This window comes from Calliopsis andreniformis, unplaced genomic scaffold, assembly GCF_051401765.1.
Source record: "Calliopsis andreniformis isolate RMS-2024a unplaced genomic scaffold, iyCalAndr_principal scaffold0007, whole genome shotgun sequence".
NCBI classification, from domain to species: Eukaryota; Metazoa; Arthropoda; class Insecta; order Hymenoptera; family Andrenidae; genus Calliopsis; species Calliopsis andreniformis.
In genome coordinates, this window is record NW_027480425.1 from 11,759,556 (window position 1) to 11,784,190 (window position 24,635).

Below are 24,635 nucleotides of genomic sequence, written 5' to 3' on the forward strand. Positions count from 1 at the left end.
CGATCTTGTGGGACAACGCCCTAGAGTGAAGCCTAGGTTGCCCGGAACGTAGAAATGACCATTACTTTCACACTGTTTGCAATTATTCATTTAATACGATGGAAATGCTGTTGTATTTATACCGTATTTTATGCTTCGGGCGTTGACTTCTTAGGCCCTAACATTTCGATCTGGTGGAGCAACGCCCGACAGTGAAGCCTAGGTTGCCCGGAACGTAGATATGACAATAACCTTCACACAGGTTGCAATTATTCGTTTTATACGGTTTAAAGGCTGTTGTATTTATTTTGTATTTTATTCTTCTGGTATTGACTTCTTAGGCCCTGACTATTCGATCTGGTTTAACAACGCCGTAGAGTGAAGCCTAGGTTGCCCGAACGTAGAAATGACCATTACATTCACACTGGTTGCAATTATTCCTGTTATACGATGGAAAAACTGTTGTATTTTTATTGTATTCTATGCTTCTGGCGTTTAATTCTAAGTCGCTAGCTATTTGATCTGGTGGAGCAACGACCTAGAGTGAAGCCTAGGTTGCCCGAACGTAGAAATGACCATTACTTTCACCCTGTTTGCAATTATTCCTGTTATGCGATGAAAAGACTGTTGTATTTTTATTGTATTTTATGCTTCAGGCGTGGACTTCTGAGGCCGTAGCTATTCGATGTGGTGGAAGAACGCCATACAGTGAAGCCTAGGTTGCCCGGAGCGTAGAAATGACCACTACTTTCACACTGTTTGCAATTATTCATTTAATACGATGGAAATGCGGTTGTATTTATATCGTATTTTATGCTTCTGGCGTTGACTTCTTAGGCCGTAACTATTCGATCTGGTGGAGCAACGCCCTAGAGTGAAGCCTAGGTTGTCCGGTACGTAGAAATGACCATCACTATCAAACTGGTTGCAATTATTTGTTTTATACGATGGAAAAGCTGTTCTATTTATATCGTATTTTATGCTTCTGGCGTTGACTTCTTAGGCCCTAACTATTCCATCTGGTGGAACAACGCCCTAGGGTGAAGCCTAGGTTCCCCGGAACGTAGAAATGACCATAACTTTTACACCGGCAGCAATTATTCGTTTTATACGATGGAAAAGCTGTTCTATTTATATCGTATTTTATGCTTCTGGCGTTGACTTCTTAGGCCCTAACTATTCGATCTGGTGGAGCAACGCCCTAGAGTGAAACCTAGGTTACCCGGAACGTAGAAATGATCATTACTTTCACGCTTGTTGCAATTATTCCTGTTATGCGATGAAAAGAGTGTTGTATTTTTATTGTATTTTATGCTTCAGGCGTGGACTTCTGAGGCCGTAGCTATTCGATGTGGTGGAAGAACGCCATACAGTGAAGCCTAGGTTGCCCAGAACGTAGAAATGACCACTACTTTCACACTGTTTGCAATTATTCATTTAATACGATGGAAATGCTGTTGTATTTATATCGTATTTTATGCTTCGGGCGTTGACTTCTTAGGCCCTAACATTTCGATCTGGTGGAGCAACGCCCGACAGTGAAGCCTAGGTTGCCCGGAACGTAGATATGACCATAACCTTCACACAGGTTGCAATTATTCGTTTTATACGGTGTAAAGGCTGTTGTATTTATTTTGTATTTTATTCTTCTGGTATTGACTTCTTAGGCCCTGACTATTCGATCTTGTGGAACAACGCCCTAGAGTGAAGCCTAGGTTGCCCGGAACGTAGAAATGACCATAACTTTCACACTGGTTATAATTATTTGTTTTATACGATGGAAAAGCTGTTGCATCTTCATCGTATTTTATGCTTCTGGCGTTGACTTCTTAGGCCCTAACTATTCGATCTTGTGGAACAACGCCCTAGAGTGAAGCCTAGGTTGCCCGGAACGTAGAAATGACCATAACTTTCACACTGGTTATAATTATTTGTTTTATACGATGGAAAAGCTGTTGTATTTATATCGTATTTTATGCTTCTGGCGTTGACTTCTTAGGCCCTAACTATTCCATCTGGTGGAACATCGCCCTAGCGTAAAGCCCAGGTTGGTCGGAATGTAGAAATGACCATAACTTTCACACTGGTAGCAATTATTCGTTTTATACATTGGAAAAACTGTTCTATTTATATTGTATTTTATGCTTCTGGCGTTGACTACTTAGGCCCTAACTATTCGATCTTGTGGAACAACGCCCTAGAGTGAAGCCTAGGTTGCCTGGAACGTAGAAATGACCATCACTTTCACATGGGTTGCAATTATTCCTGTTATAGGATGGAAAGACTGTTGTATTTTTATTGTATTTTATGCTTCAGGCGTGGACTTCTGAGGCCGTAGCTATTCGATGTGGTGGAAGAACGCCATACAGTGAAGCCTAGGTTGCCCGGAACGTAGAAATGACCACTACTTTCACACTGTTTGCAATTATTCATTTAATACGATGGAAATGCTGTTGTATTTATATCGTATTTTATGCTTCGGGCGTTGACTTCTTAGGCCCTAACATTTCGATCTGGTGGAGCAACGCCCGACAGTGAAGCCTAGGTTGCCCGGAACGTAGATATGACCATAACCTTCACACAGGTTGCAATTATTCGTTTTATACGGTGTAAAGGCTGTTGTATTTATTTTGTATTTTATTCTTCGGGTGTTGACTTCTTAGGACCTAACTATTCGATCTGGTGGAACAACGCCGTAGAGTGAAGCCTAGTTTGCCCGAACGTAGAAATGACCATTACTTTCACACTGTTTGCAATTATTCCTTTTATACGATGGAAAAGCTGTTGTATTTATATCGTATTTTATGCTTCTGGCGTTGAGTTCTAAGGCCCTAACTATACGATCTGGTGGAGCAACGCCCTAGAGTGAAGCCTAGGTTGCCCGGTACGTAGAAATGACCATCACTATCAAACTGGTTGCAATTATTTGTTTTATACGATGGAAAAGCTGTTGTATTTATATCGTATTTTATGCTTCTGGCGTTGACTTCTTAGGCCCTAACTATTCCATCTGGTGGAACAACGCCGTAGAGTAAAGCCCAGGTTGCGCGGAACGTAGAAATGACCATAACTTTCACACTGGTAGCAATTATTCGTTTTATACATTGGAAAAACTGTTCTATTTATATTGTATTTTATGCGTCTGGCGTTGACTACTTAGGCCCTAACTATTCGAACTTGTGGAACAACGCCCTAGAGTGAAGCCTAGGTTGCTCGGAATGTAGAAATGACCATAACTTTCACACGGGTTGCAATTATTCTTTTTATACGATGGAAAGGCTATTGCATCTTTATCGTATTTTGTGCTTCTGGCGTTGACTTCTTAGGCCGTAACTATTCGATCTGGTGGAGCACCGCCCTGGAGTGAAGACTAGGTTGCACGGAACGTAGAAATGACCACTACTATCACACTGGTTGCAAATTATTCCTGCTATACGATGGAAAACCTGTTGTATCTTTATTGCATTTTATGCTTCGGGCATTGATGTCTAAGGCCCTAACTATTCAATCTGTTGGAGCAACGCTCTATGGTGAAGCCTAGGTTGCCCGAACCGTAGACATGACCATAACTTTCACACTGGTTGCAATTATTCGTTTTATACGATGGAAAAGCTGTTGTATTTATATCGTATTTTATGCTTCTGGCGTTGACTTCTTAGGCCCAAACTATTCCATCTGGTGGAACGACGCCCTAGGGTGAAGTCTAGGTTGCCCGGAAAGTAGAAATGATCATAACTTTCACACTGGTAGCAATTATTCGTTTTATCCGATGGAAAAACTGTTCTATTTATTTTATATTTTATGCTTCGGGCGTTGAGTTCTAAGGCCCTAACTATTCGATCTGGTGGAGCAACGCCCTAGAGTGAGGCCTAGGTTGCCCGGTACGTAGAAATGACCATCACTATCAAACTGGTTGCAATTATTTGTTTTATACGATGGAAAAGCTGTTGTATTTATATCGTATTTTATGCTTCTGGCGTTGACTTCTTAGGCCCTAACTATTCCATCTGGTGGAACAACGCCCTAGGGTGAAGCCTAGGTTGCCCGGAAAGTAGAAATGACCATAACTTTCACACTGGTAGCAATTATTCGCTTTATACGATAGAAAAACTGTTGTATTTATTTTGTATTTTATGCTTCGGGCGTTGACTTCTAAGGCCCTAACTATTCGATCTGGTAGAGCAACGCCCTAGAGTGAAGCCTAGGTTGCCCGGTACGTAGAAATGACCACTACTTTCACACTGATTGCAATTATTCTTTTTATACGATGGAAAAACTGTTGCATCTTCATCGTATTTTATGCTTCTGGCGTTGACTTCTTAGGCCGTAACTATTCGATCTGGTGGAGCAATGCCCTGGAGTGAAACCTGGGTTGCCCGGAACGTAGAAATGACCACTACTATCACACTGGTTGCAAATTATTCCTGCTATACGATGGAAAAACTGTTGTATTTTTATTGCATTTTATGATTCGGGCATTGACTTCTAAGGCCCTAACTATTCTATCTGGTGGGACAACGGCCTAGGGTGAAGCTTAGGTTGCCCGGAACGTAGAAATGACCATAACTTTCACACTGGTTGCAATTATTTGTTTTATACGATGGAAAAGCTGTTGTATTTATATCGTATTTTATGCTTCTGGCGTTGACTTCTAAGGACCTAGCTATTCGGTCTAGTCGAGCAACGCCGTAGAGTGAAGCCTAGGTTGCCCGGAACGTAGAAATGACCATAACTTCCACACTGGTTGCAATTAATCGTTTTATACGATGTAAAAGCTGTTGTATTTATATCGTATTTTATGCTTCTGACGTTGACTTCTTAGGCCCTAACTACTCGACCTGGATGAGCAACGCCCTAGAGTGAAACCTAGGTTGCCCGGAACCTAGAAATGACCATTACATTCACACTGGTTGCAATTATTCCTGTTATACGATGGAAAAACTGTTGTATTTTTATTGTATTCTATGCTTCTGGCGTTTAATTCTAAGTCGCTAGCTATTTGATCTGGTGGAGCAACGCCGTAGAGTGAAGCCTAGGTTGCCCGAACGTAGAAATGACCATTACTTTCACACTGTTTGCAATTATTCCTTTTATACGATGGAAAAGCTGTTGTATTTATATCGTATTTTATGCTTCTGGCGTTGAGTTCTAAGGCCCTAACTATACGATCTGGTGGAGCAACGCCCAAGAGTGAAGCCTAGGTTGCCCGGTACGTAGAAATGACCATCACTATCAAACTGGTTGCAATTATTTGTTTTATACGATGGAAAAGCTGTTGTATTTATATCGTATTTTATGCTTCTGGCGTTGACTTCTTAGGCCCTAACTATTCCATCTGGTGGAACAACGCCGTAGAGTAAAGCCCAGGTTGCGCGGAACGTAGAAATGACCATAACTTTCACACTGGTAGCAATTATTCGTTTTATACATTGGAAAAACTGTTCTATTTATATTGTATTTTATGCGTCTGGCGTTGACTACTTAGGCCCTAACTATTCGATCTTGTGGAACAACGCCCTAGAGTGAAGCCTAGGTTGCTCGGAATGTAGAAATGACCATAACTTTCACACGGGTTGCAATTATTCTTTTTATACGATGGAAAGGCTATTGCATCTTTATCGTATTTTGTGCTTCTGGCGTTGACTTCTTAGGCCGTAACTATTCGATCTGGTGGAGCACCGCCCTGGAGTGAAGACTAGGTTGCACGGAACGTAGAAATGACCACTACTATCACACTGGTTGCAAATTATTCCTGCTATACGATGGAAAACCTGTTGTATCTTTATTGCATTTTATGCTTCGGGCATTGATGTCTGAGGCCCTAACTATTCAATCTGTTGGAGCAACGCTCTATGGTGAAGCCTAGGTTGCCCGAACCGTAGACATGACCATAACTTTCACACTGGTTGCAATTATTCGTTTTATACGATGGAAAAGCTGTTGTATTTATATCGTATTTTATGCTTCTGGCGTTGACTTCTTAGGCCCAAACTATTCCATCTGGTGGAACGACGCCCTAGGGTGAAGTCTAGGTTGCCCGGAAAGTAGAAATGATCATAACTTTCACACTGGTAGCAATTATTCGTTTTATCCGATGGAAAAACTGTTCTATTTATTTTATATTTTATGCTTCGGGCGTTGAGTTCTAAGGCCCTAACTATACGATCTGGTGGAGCAACGCCCTAGAGTGAGGCCTAGGTTGCCCGGTAGGTAGAAATGACCATCACTATCAAACTGGTTGCAATTATTTGTTTTATACGAAGGAAAAGCTGTTGTATTTATATCGTATTTTATGCTTCTGGCGTTGACTTCTTAGGCCCTAACTATTCCATCTGGTGGAACAACGCCCTAGGGTGAAGCCTAGGTTGCCCGGAAAGTAGAAATGACCATAACGTTCACACTGGTAGCAATTATTCGCTTTATACGATAGAAAAACTGTTGTATTTATTTTGTATTTTATGCTTCGGGCGTTGACTTCTAAGGCCCTAACTATTCGATCTGGTAGAGCAACGCCCTAGAGTGAAGCCTAGGTTGCCCGGTACGTAGAAATGACCATAAGTTTCATACTGGTTGCAATTATTCGTTTTATACAATGGAAAAACTGTTGTATTTATATTGTATTTTATGCTTCTGGCGTTGACTTCTCCGGCACTAATTATTCGATCTGGTGGAACAACGCCGTAGAGTGAAGCCTAGGTTGCCCGAACGTAGAAATGACCATTATTTTCACACTGTTTGCAATTATTCCTTTTATACGATGGAACAGCTGTTGTATTTATATCGTATTTTATGCTTCTGGCGTTGACTTCTAAGGTCCTAACTATTCGATCTGGTGGAGCAACGCCCTAGAGTAAAGCCCAGGTTGCGCGGAACGTAGAAATGACCATAACTTTCACACTGGTAGCAATTATTCGTTTTATACATTGGAAAAACAGTTCTATTTATATTGTATTTTATGCTTCTGACGTTGACTACTTAGGCCCTAACTATTCGATCTTGTGGAACAACGCCCTAGAGTGAAGCCTAGGTTGCCTGGAACGTAGAAATGACCATCACTTTCACACGGGTTGCAATTATTCGTTTTATACGATGGAAAAACTGTTGCATCTTCATCGTATTTTGTGCTTCTGGCGTTGACTTCTTAGGCCGTAACCATTCGATCTGGTGGAGCTCCGCCCTGGAGTGAAGCCTAGGTTGCCCGGAACGTAGAAATGACCACTACTATCACACTGGTTGCAATTATTTGTTTTATACGATGGAAAAGCTGTTGTATTTATATCGTATTTTATGCTTCTGGCGTTGACTTCTAAGGACCTAACTATTCGATCTGGTGGAGCAACGCCCTAGAGTGAAGCCTAGGTTGCTCGGAATGTAGAAATGACCATAACTTTCACACTGATTGCAATTATTCTTTTTATACGATGGAAAAACTGTTACATCTTTATCGTATTTTGTGCTTCTGGCGTTGACTTCTTAGGCCGTAACTATTCGATCTGGTGGAGCACCGCCCTGGAGTGAAGCCTAGGTTGCCCGGAACGTAGAAATGACGACTACTATCACACTGGTTGCAAATTATTCCTGCTATACGATGGAAAACCTGTTGTATCTTTATTGCATTTTATGCTTCGGGCATTGACTTCTAAGGCCCTAACTATTCAATCTGTTGGAGCAACGCTCTATGGTGAAGCCTAGGTTGCCCGGAACATAGACATGACCATAACTTTCACACTGGTTGCAATTATTCGTTTTATACGATGGAAAAGCTGTTGTATTTATATCGTATTTTATGCTTCTGGCGTTGACTTCTTAGGCCCAAACTATTCCATCTGGTGGAACGACGCCCTAGGGTGAAGTCTAGGTTGCCCGGAAAGTAGAAATGACCATAACTTTCACACTGGTAGCAATTATTCGTTTTACCCGATGGAAAAACTGTTCTATTGATTTTATATTTTATGCTTCGGGCGTTGACTTCTACGGCACTAACTATTCGATCTGGTGGAACAACGCCGTAGAGTGAAGCCTAGGTTGCCCGAACGTAGAAATGACCATTACTTTCACACTGTTTGCAATTATTCCTTTTATACGATGGAAAAGCTGTTGTATTTATATCGTATTTTATGCTTCTGGCGTTGAGTTCTAAGGCCCTAACTATACGATCTGGTGGAGCAACGCCCTAGAGTGAAGCCTAGGTTGCCCGGTACGTAGAAATGACCATCACTATCAAACTGGTTGCAATTATTTGTTTTATACGATGGAAAAGCTGTTGTATTTATATCGTATTTTATGCTTCTGGCGTTGACTTCTTAGGCCCTAACTATTCCATCTGGTGGAACAACGCCGTAGAGTAAATCCCAGGTTGCGCGGAACGTAGAAATGACCATAACTTTCACACTGGTAGCAATTATTCGTTTTATACATTGGAAAAACTGTTCTATTTATATTGTATTTTATGCGTCTGGCGTTGACTACTTAGGCCCTAACTATTCGATCTTGTGGAACAACGCCCTAGAGCGAAGCCTAGGTTGCTCGGAATGTAGAAATGACCATAACTTTCACACGGGTTGCAATTATTCTTTTTATACGATGGAAAGGCAATTGCATCTTTATCGTATTTTGTGCTTCTGGCGTTGACTTCTTAGGCCGTAACTATTCGATACGGTGGAGCACCGCCCTGGAGTGAAGACTAGGTTGCACGGAACGTAGAAATGACCACTACTATCACACTGGTTGCAAATTATTCCTGCTATACGATGGAAAACCTGTTGTATCTTTATTGCATTTTATGCTTCGGGCATTGATGTCTAAGGCCCTAACTATTCAATCTGTTGGAGCAACGCTCTATGGTGAAGCCTAGGTTGCCCGGAACGTAGACATGACCATAACTTTCACACTGGTTGCAATTATTCGTTTTATACGATGGAAAAGCTGTTGTATTTATATCGTATTTTATGCTTCTGGCGTTGACTTCTTAGGCCCAAACTATTCCATCTGGTGGAACGACGCCCTAGGGTGAAGTCTAGGTTGCCCGGAAAGTAGAAATGATCATAACTTTCACACTGGTAGCAATTATTCGTTTTATCCGATGGAAAAACTGTTCTATTTATTTTATATTTTATGCTTCGTGCGTTGAGTTCTAAGGCCCTAACTATACGATCTGGTGGAGCAACGCCCTAGAGTGAAGCCTAGGTTGCCCGGTACGTAGAAATGACCATCACTATCAAACTCGTTGCAATTATTTGTTTTATACGATGGAAAAGCTGTTGTATTTATATCGTATTTTATGCTTCTGGCGTTGACTTCTTAGGCCCTAACTATTCCATCTGGTGGAACAACGCCCTAGGGTGAAGCCTAGGTTGCCCGGAAAGTAGAAATGACCATAACTTTCACACTGGTAGCAATTATTCGTTTTATACGATGGAAAAACTGTTGTATTTATTTTGTATTTTATGCTTCGGGCGTTGACTTCTAAGGCCCTAACTATTCGATCTGGTAGAGCAACGCCCTAGAGTGAAGCCTAGGTTGCCCGGTACGTAGAAATGACCATAAGTTTCATACTGGTTGCAATTATTCGTTTTATACAATGGAAAAACTGTTGTATTTATATTGTATTTTATGCTTCTGGCGTTGACTTCTCCGGCACTAATTATTCGATCTGGTGGAACAACGCCGTAGAGTGAAGCCTAGGTTGCCCGAACGTAGAAATGACCATTATTTTCACACTGTTTGCAATTATTCCTTTTATACGATGGAACAGCTGTTGTATTTATATCGTATTTTATGCTTCTGGCGTTGACTTCTAAGGTCCTAACTATTCGATCTGGTGGAGCAACGCCCTAGAGTAAAGCCCAGGTTGCGCGGAACGTAGAAATGACCATAACTTTCACACTGGTAGCAATTATTCGTTTTATACATTGGAAAAACTGTTCTATTTATATTGTATTTTATGCTTCTGGCGTTGACTACTTAGGCCCTAACTATTCGATCTTGTGGAACAACGCCCTAGAGTGAAGCCTAGGTTGCCTGGAACGTAGAAATGACCATCACTTTCACACGGGTTGCAATTATTCGTTTTATACGATGGAAAAACTGTTGCATCTTCATCGTATTTTGTGCTTCTGGCGTTGACTTCTTAGGCCGTAACTATTCGATCTGGTGGAGCTCCGCCCTGGAGTGAAGCCTAGGTTGCCCGGAACGTAGAAATGACCACTACTATCACACTGGTTGCAATTATTTGTTTTATACGATGGAAAAGCTGTTGTATTTATATCGTATTTTATGCTTCTGGCGTTGACTTCTAAGGACCTAACTATTCGATCTGGTGGAGCAACGCCCTAGAGTGAAGCCTAGGTTGCTCGGAATGTAGAAATGACCATAACTTTCACACTGATTGCAATTATTCTTTTTATACGATGGAAAAACTGTTACATCTTTATCGTATTTTGTGCTTCTGGCGTTGACTTCTTAGGCCGTAACTATTCGATCTGGTGGAGCACCGCCCTGGAGTGAAGCCTAGGTTGCCCGGAACGTAGAAATGACGACTACTATCACACTCGTTGCAAATTATTCCTGCTATACGATGGAAAACCTGTTGTATCTTTATTGCATTTTATGCTTCGGGCATTGACTTCTAAGGCCCTAACTATTCAATCTGTTGGAGCAACGCTCTATGGTGAAGCCTAGGTTGCCCGGAACGTAGACATGACCATAACTTTCACACTGGTTGCAATTATTCGTTTTATACGATGGAAAAGCTGTTGTATTTATATCGTATTTTATGCTTCTGGCGTTGACTTCTTAGGCCCAAACTATTCCATCTGGTGGAACGACGCCCTAGGGTGAAGTCTAGGTTGCCCGGAAAGTAGAAATGACCATAACTTTCACACTGGTAGCAATTATTCGTTTTACCCGATGGAAAAACTGTTCTATTTATTTTATATTTTATGCTTCGGGCGTTGACTTCTACGGCACTAACTATTCGATCTGGTGGAACAACGCCGTAGAGTGAAGCCTAGGTTGCCCGAACGTAGAAATGACCATTACTTTCACACTGTTTGCAATTATTCCTTTTATACGATGGAAAAGCTGTTGTATTTATATCGTATTTTATGCTTCTGGCGTTGAGTTCTAAGGCCCTAACTATACGATCTGGTGGAGCAACGCCCTAGAGTGAAGCCTAGGTTGCCCGGTACGTAGAAATGACCATCACTATCAAACTGGTTGCAATTATTTGTTTTATACGATGGAAAAGCTGTTGTATTTATATCGTATTTTATGCTTCTGGCGTTGACATCTTAGGCCCTAACTATTCCATCTGGTGGAACAACGCCGTAGAGTAAATCCCAGGTTGCGCGGAACGTAGAAATGACCATAACTTTCACACTGGTAGCAATTATTCGTTTTATACATTGGAAAAACTGTTCTATTTATATTGTATTTTATGCGTCTGGCGTTGACTACTTAGGCCCTAACTATTCGATCTTGTGGAACAACGCCCTAGAGTGAAGCCTAGGTTGCTCGGAATGTAGAAATGACCATAACTTTCACACGGGTTGCAATTATTCTTTTTATACGATGGAAAGGCAATTGCATCTTCATCGTATTTTGTGCTTCTGGCGTTGACTTCTTAGGCCGTAACTATTCGATCTGGTGGAGCTCCGCCCTGGAGTGAAGCCTAGGTTGCCCGGAACGTAGAAATGACCACTACTATCACACTGGTTGCAATTATTTGTTTTATACGATGGAAAAGCTGTTGTATTTATATCGTATTTTATGCTTCTGGCGTTGACTTCTAAGGACCTAACTATTCGATCTGGTGGAGCAACGCCCTAGAGTGAAGCCTAGGTTGCTCGGAATGTAGAAATGACCATAACTTTCACACTGATTGCAATTATTCTTTTTATACGATGGAAAAACTGTTACATCTTTATCGTATTTTGTGCTTCTGGCGTTGACTTCTTAGGCCGTAACTATTCGATCTGGTGGAGCACCGCCCTGGAGTGAAGCCTAGGTTGCCCGGAACGTAGAAATGACGACTACTATCACACTGGTTGCAAATTATTCCTGCTATACGATGGAAAACCTGTTGTATCTTTATTGCATTTTATGATTCGGGCATTGACTTCTAAGGCCCTAACTATTCAATCTGTTGGAGCAACGCTCTATGGTGAAGCCTAGGTTGCCCGGAACGTAGACATGACCATAACTTTCACACTGGTTGCAATTATTCGTTTTATACGATGGAAAAGCTGTTGTATTTATATCGTGTTTTATGCTTCTGGCGTTGACTTCTAAGGACCTAGCTATTCGGTCTGGTCGAGCAACGCCGTAGAGTGAAGCCTAGGTTGGCCGGAACGTAGAAATGACCATAACTTCCACACTGGTTGCAATTATTCGTTTTATACGATGGAAAAACTGTTGTATTTATATTGTATTTTATGCTTCTGGCGTTGACTACTTAGGCACTAACTATTCGATCTTGTGGAACAACGCCCTAGAGTGAAGCCTAGGTTGCCTGGAACGTAGAAATGATCATTACTTTCACGCTTGTTGCAATTATTCCTGTTATGCGATGAAAAGACTGTTGTATTTTTATTGTATTTTATGCTTCAGGCGTGGACTTCTGAGGCCGTAGCTATTCGATGTGGTGGAAGAACGCCATACAGTGAAGCCTAGGTTGCCCGGAGCGTAGAAATGACCACTACTTTCACACTGTTTGCAATTATTCCTTTTATACGATGGAAAAGCTGTTGTATTTATATCGTATTTTATGCTTCTGGCGTTGACTTCTCAGGCCCTAACTATTCGATCTGTTGGAGCAAAGCCCTAGGGTGAAGCCTAGGTTGCTCGGAAAGTAGAAATGACCATAAGTTTCATACTGGTTGCAATTATTCGTTTTATACGATGGAAAAACTGTTGTATTTATATTGTATTTTATGCTTCTGGCGTTGATTTCTTAGGCACTAATTATTCGATCTGGTGGAACAACGCCGTAGAGTAAAGCCCTGCTTACGCGGAACGTAGAAATGACCATAACTTTCACACTGGTAGCAATTATTCGTTTTATACATTGGAAAAACTGTTCTATTTATATTGTATTTTATGCTTCTGGCGTTGACTACTTAGGCCCTAACTATTCGATCTTGTGGAATAACGCCCTAGAGTGAAGCCTAGCTTGCCTGGAACGTAGAAATGTCCATCACTTTCTCACGGGTTGCAATTATTCGTTTTATACGATGGAAAAGCTGTTGTATTTATATCGTATTTTATGCTTCTGGCGTTGACTTCTAAGGACCTAACTATTCGATCTGGTGGAGCAACGCCCTAGAGTGAAGCCTAGGTTGCTCGGAATGTAGAAATGACCATAACTTTCACACTGGTAGCAATTATTCGTTTTATCCGATGGAAAAACTGTTCTATTTATTTTATATTTTATGCTTCGGGCGTTGACTTCTAAGGCCCTAACTATACGATCTGGTGGAGCAACGCCCTAGAGTGAAGCCTAGGTTGCCCGGTACGTAGAAATGACCATCACTATCAAACTGGTTGCAATTATTTGTTTTATACGATGGAAAAGCTGTTGTATTTATATCGTATTTTATGCTTCTGGCGTTGACTTCTTAGGCCCTAACTATTCCATCTGGTGGAACAACGCCCTAGGGTGAAGCCTAGGTTGCCCGGAAAGTAGAAATGACCATAACTTTCACACTGGTAGCAATTATTCGTTTTATCCGATGGAAAAACTGTTCTGTTTATTTTATATTTTATGCTTCGGGCGTTGACTTCTAAGGCCCTAACTATACGATCTGGTGGAGCAACGCCCTAGAGTGAAGCCTAGGTTGCCCGGTACGTAGAAATGACCATCACTATCAAACTGGTTGCAATTATTTGTTTTATACGATGGAAAAGCTGTTGTATTTATATCGTATTTTATGCTTCTGGCGTTGACTTCTTAGGCCCTAACTATTCCATCTGGTGGAACAACGCCCTAGGGTGAAGCCTAGGTTGCCCGGAAAGTAGAAATGACCATAACTTTCACACTGGTAGCAATTATTCGTTTTATACGATGGAAAGACTGTTGTATTTATTTTGTATTTTATGCTTCGGGCGTTGACTTCTAAGGCCCTAACTATTCGATCTGGTAGAGCAACGCCCTAGAGTGAAGCCTAGGTTGCCCGGTACGTAGAAATGACCATAAGTTTCATACTGGTTGCAATTATTCGTTTTATACAATGGAAAAACTGTTGTATTTATATTGTATTTTATGCTTCTGGCGTTGACTTCTCCGGCCCTAATTATTCGATCTGGTGGAACAACGCCGTAGAGTGAAGCCTAGGTTGCCCGAACGTAGAAATGACCATTATTTTCACACTGTTTGCAATTATTCCTTTTATACGATGGAACAGCTGTTGTATTTATATCGTATTTTATGCTTCTGGCGTTGACTTCTAAGGTCCTAACTATTCGATCTGGTGGAGCAACGCCCTAGAGTAAAGCCCAGGTTGCGCGGAACGTAGAAATGACCATAACTTTCACACTGGTAGCAATTATTCGTTTTATACATTGGAAAAACTGTTCTATTTATATTGTATTTTATGCTTCTGGCGTTGAATACTCAGGCCCTAACTATTCGATCTTGTGGGACAACGCCCTAGAGTGAAGCCTAGGTTGCTCGGAATGTAGAAATGACCATAAGTTGCATACTGGTTGCAATTATTCGTTTTATACGATGGAAAAACTGTTGTATTTATATTGTATTTTATGCTTCTGGGGTTGACTTCTAAGGCCCTAAATATTCGATCTGGTGGAGCAATGCCTCAGAATTAAGTCTAGGATGCCCGAAACGCCGAAATGATCATTACTTTCACGCTTGTTGCAATTATTCCTGTTATACGATGAAAAGACTGTTGTATTTTTATTGTATTTTATGCTTCAGGCGTGGACTTCTGAGGCCGTAGCTATTCGATGTGGTGGAAGAACGCCATACAGTGAAGCCTAGGTTGCCCGGAACGTAGAAATGACCACTACTTTCACACTGTTTGCAATTATTCATTTAATACGATGGAAATGCTGTTGTATTTATATCGTATTTTATGCTTCGGGCGTTGACTTCTTAGGCCCTAACATTTCGATCTGGTGGAGCAACGCCCGACAGTGAAGCCTAGGTTGCCCGGAACGTAGATATGACCATAACCTTCACACAGGTTGCAATTATTCGTTTTATACGGTGTAAAGGCTGTTGTATTTATTTTGTATTTTATTCTTCTGGTATTGACTTCTTAGGCCCTGACTATTCGATCTGGTTTAACAACGCCGTAGAGTGAAGCCTAGGTTGCCCGAACGTAGAAATGACCATTACTTTCACACTGTTTGCAATTATTCCTTTTATACGATGGAAAAGCTGTTGTATTTATATCGTATTTTATGCTTCTGGCGTTGACTTCTAAGGACCAAACTATTCGATCTGGTGGAGCAACGCCCTAGAGTGAAGCCTAGGTTGCTCGGAATGTAGAAATGACCATAACTTTCACACTGATTGCAATTATTCTTTTTATACGATGCAAAAACTGTTGCATCTTCATCGTATTTTATACTTCTGGCGTTGACTTCTTAGGCCGTAACTATTCGATCTGGTGGAGCAATGCCCTGGAGTGAAACCTGGGTTGCCCGGAACGTAGAAATGACCACTACTATCACACTGGTTGCAAATTATTCCTGCTGTACGATGGACAAACTGTTGTATTTATATCGTATTTTATGCTTCTGGCGTTGACTTCTAAGGTCCTAACTATTCGATCTGGTGGAGCAACGCCCTAGAGTAAAGCCCAGGTTGCGCGGAACGTAGAAATGACCATAACTTTCACACTGGTAGCAATTATTCGTTTTATACATTGGAAAAACTGTTCTATTTATATTGTATTTTATGCTTCTGGCGTTGACTACTTAGGCCCTAACTATTCGATCTTGTGGAACAACGCCCTAGGGTGAAGCCTAGGTTGCCTGGAACGTAGAAATGACCATCACTTTCACACGGGTTGCAATTATTCGTTTTATACGATGGAAAAACTGTTGCATCTTCATCGTATTTTGTGCTTCTGGCGTTGACTTCTTAGGCCGTAACTATTCGATCTGGTGGAGCTCCGCCCTGGAGTGAAGCCTAGGTTGCCCGGAACGTAGAAATGACCACTACTATCACACTGGTTGCAATTATTTGTTTTATACGATGGAAAAGCTGTTGTATTTATATCGTATTTTATGCTTCTGGCGTTGACTTCTAAGGACCTAACTATTCGATCTGGTGGAGCAACGCCCTAGAGTGAAGCCTAGGTTGCTCGGAATGTAGAAATGACCATAACTTTCACACTGATTGCAATTATTCTTTTTATACGATGGAAAAACTGTTACATCTTTATCGTATTTTGTGCTTCGGGCGTTGACTTCTAAGGCCCTAACTATTCGATCTGGTAGAGCAACGCCCTAGAGTGAAGCCTAGGTTGCCCGGTACGTAGAAATGACCATAAGTTTCATACTGGTTGCAATTATTCGTTTTATACAATGGAAAAACTGTTGTATTTATATTGTATTTTATGCTTCTGGCGTTGACTTCTCCGTCCCTAATTATTCGATCTGGTGGAACAACGCCGTAGAGTGAAGCCTAGGTTGCCCGAACGTAGAAATGACCATTATTTTCACACTGTTTGCAATTATTCCTTTTATACGATGGAACAGCTGTTGTATTTATATCGTATTTTATGCTTCTGGCGTTGACTTCTAAGGTCCTAACTATTCGATCTGGTGGAGCAACGCCCTAGAGTAAAGCCCAGGTTGCGCGGAACGTAGAAATGACCATAACTTTCACACTGGTAGCAATTATTCGTTTTATACATTGGAAAAACTGTTCTATTTATATTGTATTTTATGCTTCTGGCGTTGAATACTCAGGCCCTAACTATTCGATCTTGTGGGACAACGCCCTAGAGTGAAGCCTAGGTTGCTCGGAATGTAGAAATGACCATAAGTTGCATACTGGTTGCAATTATTCGTTTTATACGATGGAAAAACTGTTGTATTTATATTGTATTTTATGCTTCTGGGGTTGACTTCTAAGGCCCTAAATATTCGATCTGGTGGAGCAATGCCTCAGAATTAAGTCTAGGATGCCCGAAACGCCGAAATGATCATTACTTTCACGCTTGTTGCAATTATTCCTGTTATACGATGAAAAGACTGTTGTATTTTTATTGTATTTTATGCTTCAGGCGTGGACTTCTGAGGCCGTAGCTATTCGATGTGGTGGAAGAACGCCATACAGTGAAGCCTAGGTTGCCCGGAACGTAGAAATGACCACTACTTTCACACTGTTTGCAATTATTCATTTAATACGATGGAAATGCTGTTGTATTTATATCGTATTTTATGCTTCGGGCGTTGACTTCTTAGGCCCTAACATTTCGATCTGGTGGAGCAACGCCCGACAGTGAAGCCTAGGTTGCCCGGAACGTAGATATGACCATAACCTTCACACAGGTTGCAATTATTCGTTTTATACGGTGTAAAGGCTGTTGTATTTATTTTGTATTTTATTCTTCTGGTATTGACTTCTTAGGCCCTGACTATTCGATCTGGTTTAACAACGCCGTAGAGTGAAGCCTAGGTTGCCCGAACGTAGAAATGACCATTACTTTCACACTGTTTGCAATTATTCCTTTTATACGATGGAAAAGCTGTTGTATTTATATCGTATTTTATGCTTCTGGCGTTGACTTCTAAGGACCAAACTATTCGATCTGGTGGAGCAACGCCCTAGAGTGAAGCCTAGGTTGCTCGGAATGTAGAAATGACCATAACTTTCACACTGATTGCAATTATTCTTTTTATACGATGCAAAAACTGTTGCATCTTCATCGTATTTTATACTTCTGGCGTTGACTTCTTAGGCCGTAACTATTCGATCTGGTGGAGCAATGCCCTGGAGTGAAACCTGGGTTGCCCGGAACGTAGAAATGACCACTACTATCACACTGGTTGCAAATTATTCCTGCTGTACGATGGACAAACTGTTGTATTTATATCGTATTTTATGCTTCTGGCGTTGACTTCTAAGGTCCTAACTATTCGATCTGGTGGAGCAACGCCCTAGAGTAAAGCCCAGGTTGCGCGGAACGTAGAAATGACCATAACTTTCACACTGGTAGCAATTATTCGTTTTATACATTGGAAAAACTGTTCTATTTATATTGTATTTTATGCTTCTGGCGTTGACTACTTAGGCCCTAACTATTCGATCTTGTGGAACAACGCCCTAGAGTGAAGCCTAGGTTGCCTGGAACGTAGAAATGACCATCACTTTCACACGGGTTGCAATTATTCGTTTTATACGATGGAAAAACTGTTGCATCTTCATCGTATTTTGTGCTTCTGGCGTTGACTTCTTAGGCCGTAACTATTCGATCTGGTGGAGCTCCGCCCTGGAGTGAAGCCTAGGTTGCCCGGAACGTAGAAATGACCACTACTATCACACTGGTTGCAATTATTTGTTTTATACGATGGAAAAGCTGTTGTATTTATATCGTATTTTATGCTTCTGGCGTTGACTTCTAAGGACCTAACTATTCGATCTGGTGGAGCAACGCCCTAGAGTGAAGCCTAGGTTGCTCGGAATGTAGAAATGACCATAACTTTCACACTGATTGCAATTATTCTTTTTATACGATGGAAAAACTGTTACATCTCTATCGTATTTTGTGCTTCTGGCGTTGACTTCTTAGGCCGTAACTATTCGATCTGGTGGAGCACCGCCCTGGAGTGAAGCCTAGGTTGCCCGGAACGTAGAAATGACGACTACTATCACACTGGTTGCAAATTATTCCTGCTATACGATGGAAAACCTGTTGTATCTTTATTGCATTTTATGCTTCGGGCATTGACTTCTAAGGCCCTAACTATTCAATCTGTTGGAGCAACGCTCTATGGTGAAGCCTAGGTTGCCCGGAACGTAGACATGACCATAACTTTCACACTGGTTGCAATTATTCGTTTTATACGATGGAAAAGCTGTTGTATTTATATCGTATTTTATGCTTCTGGCGTTGACTTCTTAGGCCCAAACTATTCCATCTGGTGGAACGACGCCCTAGGGTGAAGTCTAGGTTGCCCGGAAAGTAGAAATGACCATAACTTTCACACTGGTAGCAATTATTCGTTTTACCCGATGGAAAAACTGTTCTATTTATTTTATATTTTATGCTTCGGGCGTTGACTTCTACGGCACTAACTATTCGATCTGGTGGAACAACGCCGTAGAGTGAAGCCTAGGTTGCCCGAACGTAGAAATGACCATTACTTTCACACTGTTTGCAATTATTCCTTTTATACGATGGAAAAGCTGTTGTATTTATATCGTATTTTATGCTTCTGGCGTTGAGTTCTAAGGCCCTAACTATACGATCTGGTGGAGCAACGCCCTAGAGTGAAGCCTAGGTTGCCCGGTACGTAGAAATGACCATCACTATCAAACTGGTTGCAATTATTTGTTTTATACGATGGAAAAGCTGTTGTATTTATATCGTATTTTATGCTTCTGGCGTTGACTTCTTAGGCCCTAACTATTCCATCTGGTGGAACAACGCCGTAGAGTAAATCCCAGGTTGCGCGGAACGTAGAAATGACCATAACTTTCACACTGGTAGCAATTATTCGTTTTATACATTGGAAAAACTGTTCTATTTATATTGTATTTTATGCGTCTGGCGTTGACTACTTAGGCCCTAACTATTCGATCTTGTGGAACAACGCCCTAGAGTGAAGCCTAGGTTGCTCGGAATGTAGAAATGACCATAACTTTCACACGGGTTGCAATTATTCTTTTTATACGATGGAAAGGCAATTGCATCTTTATCGTATTTTGTGCTTCTGGCGTTGACTTCTTAGGCCGTAACTATTCGATACGGTGGAGCACCGGCCTGGAGTGAAGACTACGTTGCACGGAACGTAGAAATGACCACTACTATCACACTGGTTGCAAATTATTCCTGCTATACGATGGAAAACCTGTTGTATCTTTATTGCATTTTATGCTTCGGGCATTGATGTCTAAGGCCCTAACTATTCAATCTGTTGGAGCAACGCTCTATGGTGAAGCCTAGGTTGCCCGGAACGTAGACATGACCATAACTTTCACACTGGTTGCAATTATTCGTTTTATACGATGGAAAAGCTGTTGTATTTATATCGTATTTTATGCTTCTGGCGTTGACTTCTTAGGCCCAAACTATTCCATCTGGTGGAACGACGCCCTAGGGTGAAGTCTAGGTTGCCCGGAAAGTAGAAATGATCATAACTTTCACACTGGTAGCAATTATTCGTTTTATCCGATGGAAAAACTGTTCTATTTATTTTATATTTTATGCTTCGGGCGTTGAGTTCTAAGGCCCTAACTATACGATCTGGTGGAGCAACGCCCTAGAGTGAAGCCTAGGTTGCCCGGTACGTAGAAATGACCATCACTATCAAACTCGTTGCAATTATTTGTTTTATACGATGGAAAAGCTGTTGTATTTATATCGTATTTTATGCTTCTGGCGTTGACTTCTTAGGCCCTAACTATTCCATCTGGTGGAACAACGCCCTAGGGTGAAGCCTAGGTTGCCCGGAAAGTAGAAATGACCATAACTTTCACACTGGTAGCAATTATTCGTTTTATACGATGGAAAAACTGTTGTATTTATTTTGTATTTTATGCTTCGGGCGTTGACTTCTAAGGCCCTAACTATTCGATCTGGTAGAGCAACGCCCTAGAGTGAAGCCTAGGTTGCCTGGAACGTAGAAATGACCATCACTTTCACACGGGTTGCAATTATTCGTTTTATACGATGGAAAAACTGTTGCATCTTCATCGTATTTTGTGCTTCTGGCGTTGACTTCTTAGGCCGTAACTATTCGATCTGGTGGAGCTCCGCCCTGGAGTGAAGCCTAGGTTGCCCGGAACGTAGAAATGACCACTACTATCACACTGGTTGCAATTATTTGTTTTATACGATGGAAAAGCTGTTGTATTTATATCGTATTTTATGCTTCTGGCGTTGACTTCTAAGGACCTAACTATTCGATCTGGTGGAGCAACGCCCTAGAGTGAAGCCTAGGTTGCTCGGAATGTAGAAATGACCATAACTTTCACACTGATTGCAATTATTCTTTTTATACGATGGAAAAACTGTTACATCTTTATCGTATTTTGTGCTTCTGGCGTTGACTTCTTAGGCCGTAACTATTCGATCTGGTGGAGCACCGCCCTGGAGTGAAGCCTAGGTTGCCCGGAACGTAGAAATGACGACTACTATCACACTGGTTGCAAATTATTCCTGCTATACGATGGAAAACCTGTTGTATCTTTATTGCATTTTATGCTTCGGGCATTGACTTCTAAGGCCCTAACTATTCAATCTGTTGGAGCAACGCTCTATGGTGAAGCCTAGGTTGCCCGGAACGTAGACATGACCATAACTTTCACACTGGTTGCAATTATTCGTTTTATACGATGGAAAAGCTGTTGTATTTATATCGTGTTTTATGCTTCTGGCGTTGACTTCTAAGGACCTAGCTATTCGGTCTGGTCGAGCAACGCCGTAGAGTGAAGCCTAGGTTGCCCGGAACGTAGAAATGACCATAACTTCCACACTGGTTGCAATTATTCCTGTTATGCGATGAAAAGACTGTTGTATTTTTATTGTATTTTATGCTTCAGGCGTGGACTTCTGAGGCCGTAGCTATTCGATGTGGTGGAAGAACGCCATACAGTGAAGCCTAGGTTGCCCGGAACGTAGAAATGACCACTACTTTCACACAGTTTGCAATTATTCATTTAATACGATGGAAATGCTGTTGTATTTATATCGTATTTTATGCTTCGGGCGTTGACTTCTTAGGCCCTAACATTTCGATCTGGTGGAGCAACGCCCGACAGTGAAGCCTAGGTTGCCCGGAACGTAGAAATGACCATTACTTTCACACTGTTTGCAAATATTCCTGTTATGCGATGAAAAGACTGTTGTATTTTTATTGTATTTTATGCTTCAGGCGTGGACTTCTGAGGCCGTAGCTATTCGATGTGGTGGAAGAACGCCATACAGTGAAGCCTAGGTTGCCCGGAGCGTAGAAATGACCACTACTTTCACACTGCTTGCAATTATTCCTTTTATACGATGGAAAAGCTGTTGTATTTATATCGTATTTTATGCTTCTGGCGTTGACTTCTCAGGCCCTAACTATTCGATCTGTTGGAGCAAAGCCCTAGGGTGAAGCCTAGGTTGCTCGGAAAGTAGAAATGACCATAAGTTTCATACTGGTTGCAATTATTCGTTTTATACGATGGAAAAACTGTTGTATTTATATTGTATTTTATGCTTCTGGCGTTGATTTCTTAGGCACTAATTATTCGATCTGGTGGAACAACGCCGTAGAGTAAAGCCCTGCTTACGCGGAACGTAGAAATGACCATAACTTTCACACTGGTAGCAATTATTCGTCTTATACATTGGAAAAACTGTTCTATTTATATTGTATTTTATGCTTCTGGCGTTGACTACTTAGGCCCTAACTATTCGATCTTGTGGAATAACGCCCTAGAGTGAAGCCTAGCTTGCCTGGAACGTAGAAATGACCATCACTTTCTCACGGGTTGCAATTATTCATTTTATACGATGGAAAAACTGTTGCATCTTCATCGTATTTTGTGCTTCTGGCGTTGACTTCTTAGGCCGTAACTATTCGATCTGGTGGAGCTCCGCCCTGGAGTGAAGCCTAGGTTGCCCGGAACGTAGAAATGACCACTACTATCACACTGGTTGCAATTATTTGTTTTATACGATGGAAAAGCTGTTGTATTTATATCGTATTTTATGCTTCTGGCGTTGACTTCTAAGGACCTAACTATTCGATCTGGTGGAGCAACGCCCTAGAGTGAAGCCTAGGTTGCTCGGAATGTAGAAATGACCATAACTTTCACACTGGTAGCAATTATTCGTTTTATCCGATGGAAAAACTGTTCTATTTATTTTATATTTTATGCTTCGGGCGTTGACTTCTAAGGCCCTAACTATACGATCTGGTGGAGCAACGCCCTAGAGTGAAGCCTAGGTTGCCCGGTACGTAGAAATGACCATCACTATCAAACTGGTTGCAATTATTTGTTTTATACGATGGAAAAGCTGTTGTATTTATATCGTATTTTATGCTTCTGGCGTTGACTTCTTAGGCCCTAACTATTCCATCTGGTGGAACAACGCCCTAGGGTGAAGCCTAGGTTGCCCGGAAAGTAGAAATGACCATAACTTTCACACTGGTAGCAATTATTCGTTTTATCCGATGGAAAAACTGTTCTGTTTATTTTATATTTTATGCTTCGGGCGTTGACTTCTAAGGCCCTAACTATACGATCTGGTGGAGCAACGCCCTAGAGTGAAGCCTAGGTTGCCCGGTACGTAGAAATGACCATCACTATCAAACTGGTTGCAATTATTTGTTTTATACGATGGAAAAGCTGTTGTATTTATATCGTATTTTATGCTTCTGGCGGTGACTTCTTAGGCCCTAACTATTCCATCTGGTGGAACAACGCCCTAGGGTGAAGCCTAGGTTGCCCGGAAAGTAGAAATGACCATAACTTTCACACTGGTAGCAATTATTCGTTTTATACGATGGAAAGACTGTTGTATTTATTTTGTATTTTATGCTTCGGGCGTTGACTTCTAAGGCACTAACTATTCGATCTGGTAGAGCAACGCCCTAGAGTGAAGCCTAGGTTGCCCGGTACGTAGAAATGACCATAAGTTTCATACTGGTTGCAATTATTCGTTTTATACAATGGAAAAACTGTTGTATTTATATTGTATTTTATGCTTCTGGCGTTGACTTCTCCGGCCCTAATTATTCGATCTGGTGGAACAACGCCGTAGAGTGAAGCCTAGGTTGCCCGAACGTAGAAATGACCATTATTTTCACACTGTTTGCAATTATTCCTTTTATACGATGGAACAGCTGTTGTATTTATATCGTATTTTATGCTTCTGGCGTTGACTTCTAAGGTCCTAACTATTCGATCTGGTGGAGCAACGCCCTAGAGTAAAGCCCAGGTTGCGCGGAACGTAGAAATGACCATAACTTTCACACTGGTAGCAATTATTCGTTTTATACATTGGAAAAACTGTTCTATTTATATTGTATTTTATGCTTCTGGCGTTGAATACTCAGGCCCTAACTATTCGATCTTGTGGGACAACGCCCTAGAGTGAAGCCTAGGTTGCTCGGAATGTAGAAATGACCATAAGTTGCATACTGGTTGCAATTATTCGTTTTATACGATTGAAAAACTGTTGTATTTATATTGTATTTTATGCTTCTGGGGTTGACTTCTAAGGCCCTAAATATTCGATCTGGTGGAGCAATGCCTCAGAATTAAGTCTAGGATGCCCGAAACGCCGAAATGATCATTACTTTCACGCTTGTTGCAATTATTCCTGTTATACGATGAAAAGACTGTTGTATTTTTATTGTATTTTATGCTTCAGGCGTGGACTTCTGAGGCCGTAGCTATTCGATGTGGTGGAAGAACGCCATACAGTGAAGCCTAGGTTGCCCGGAACGTAGAAATGACCACTACTTTC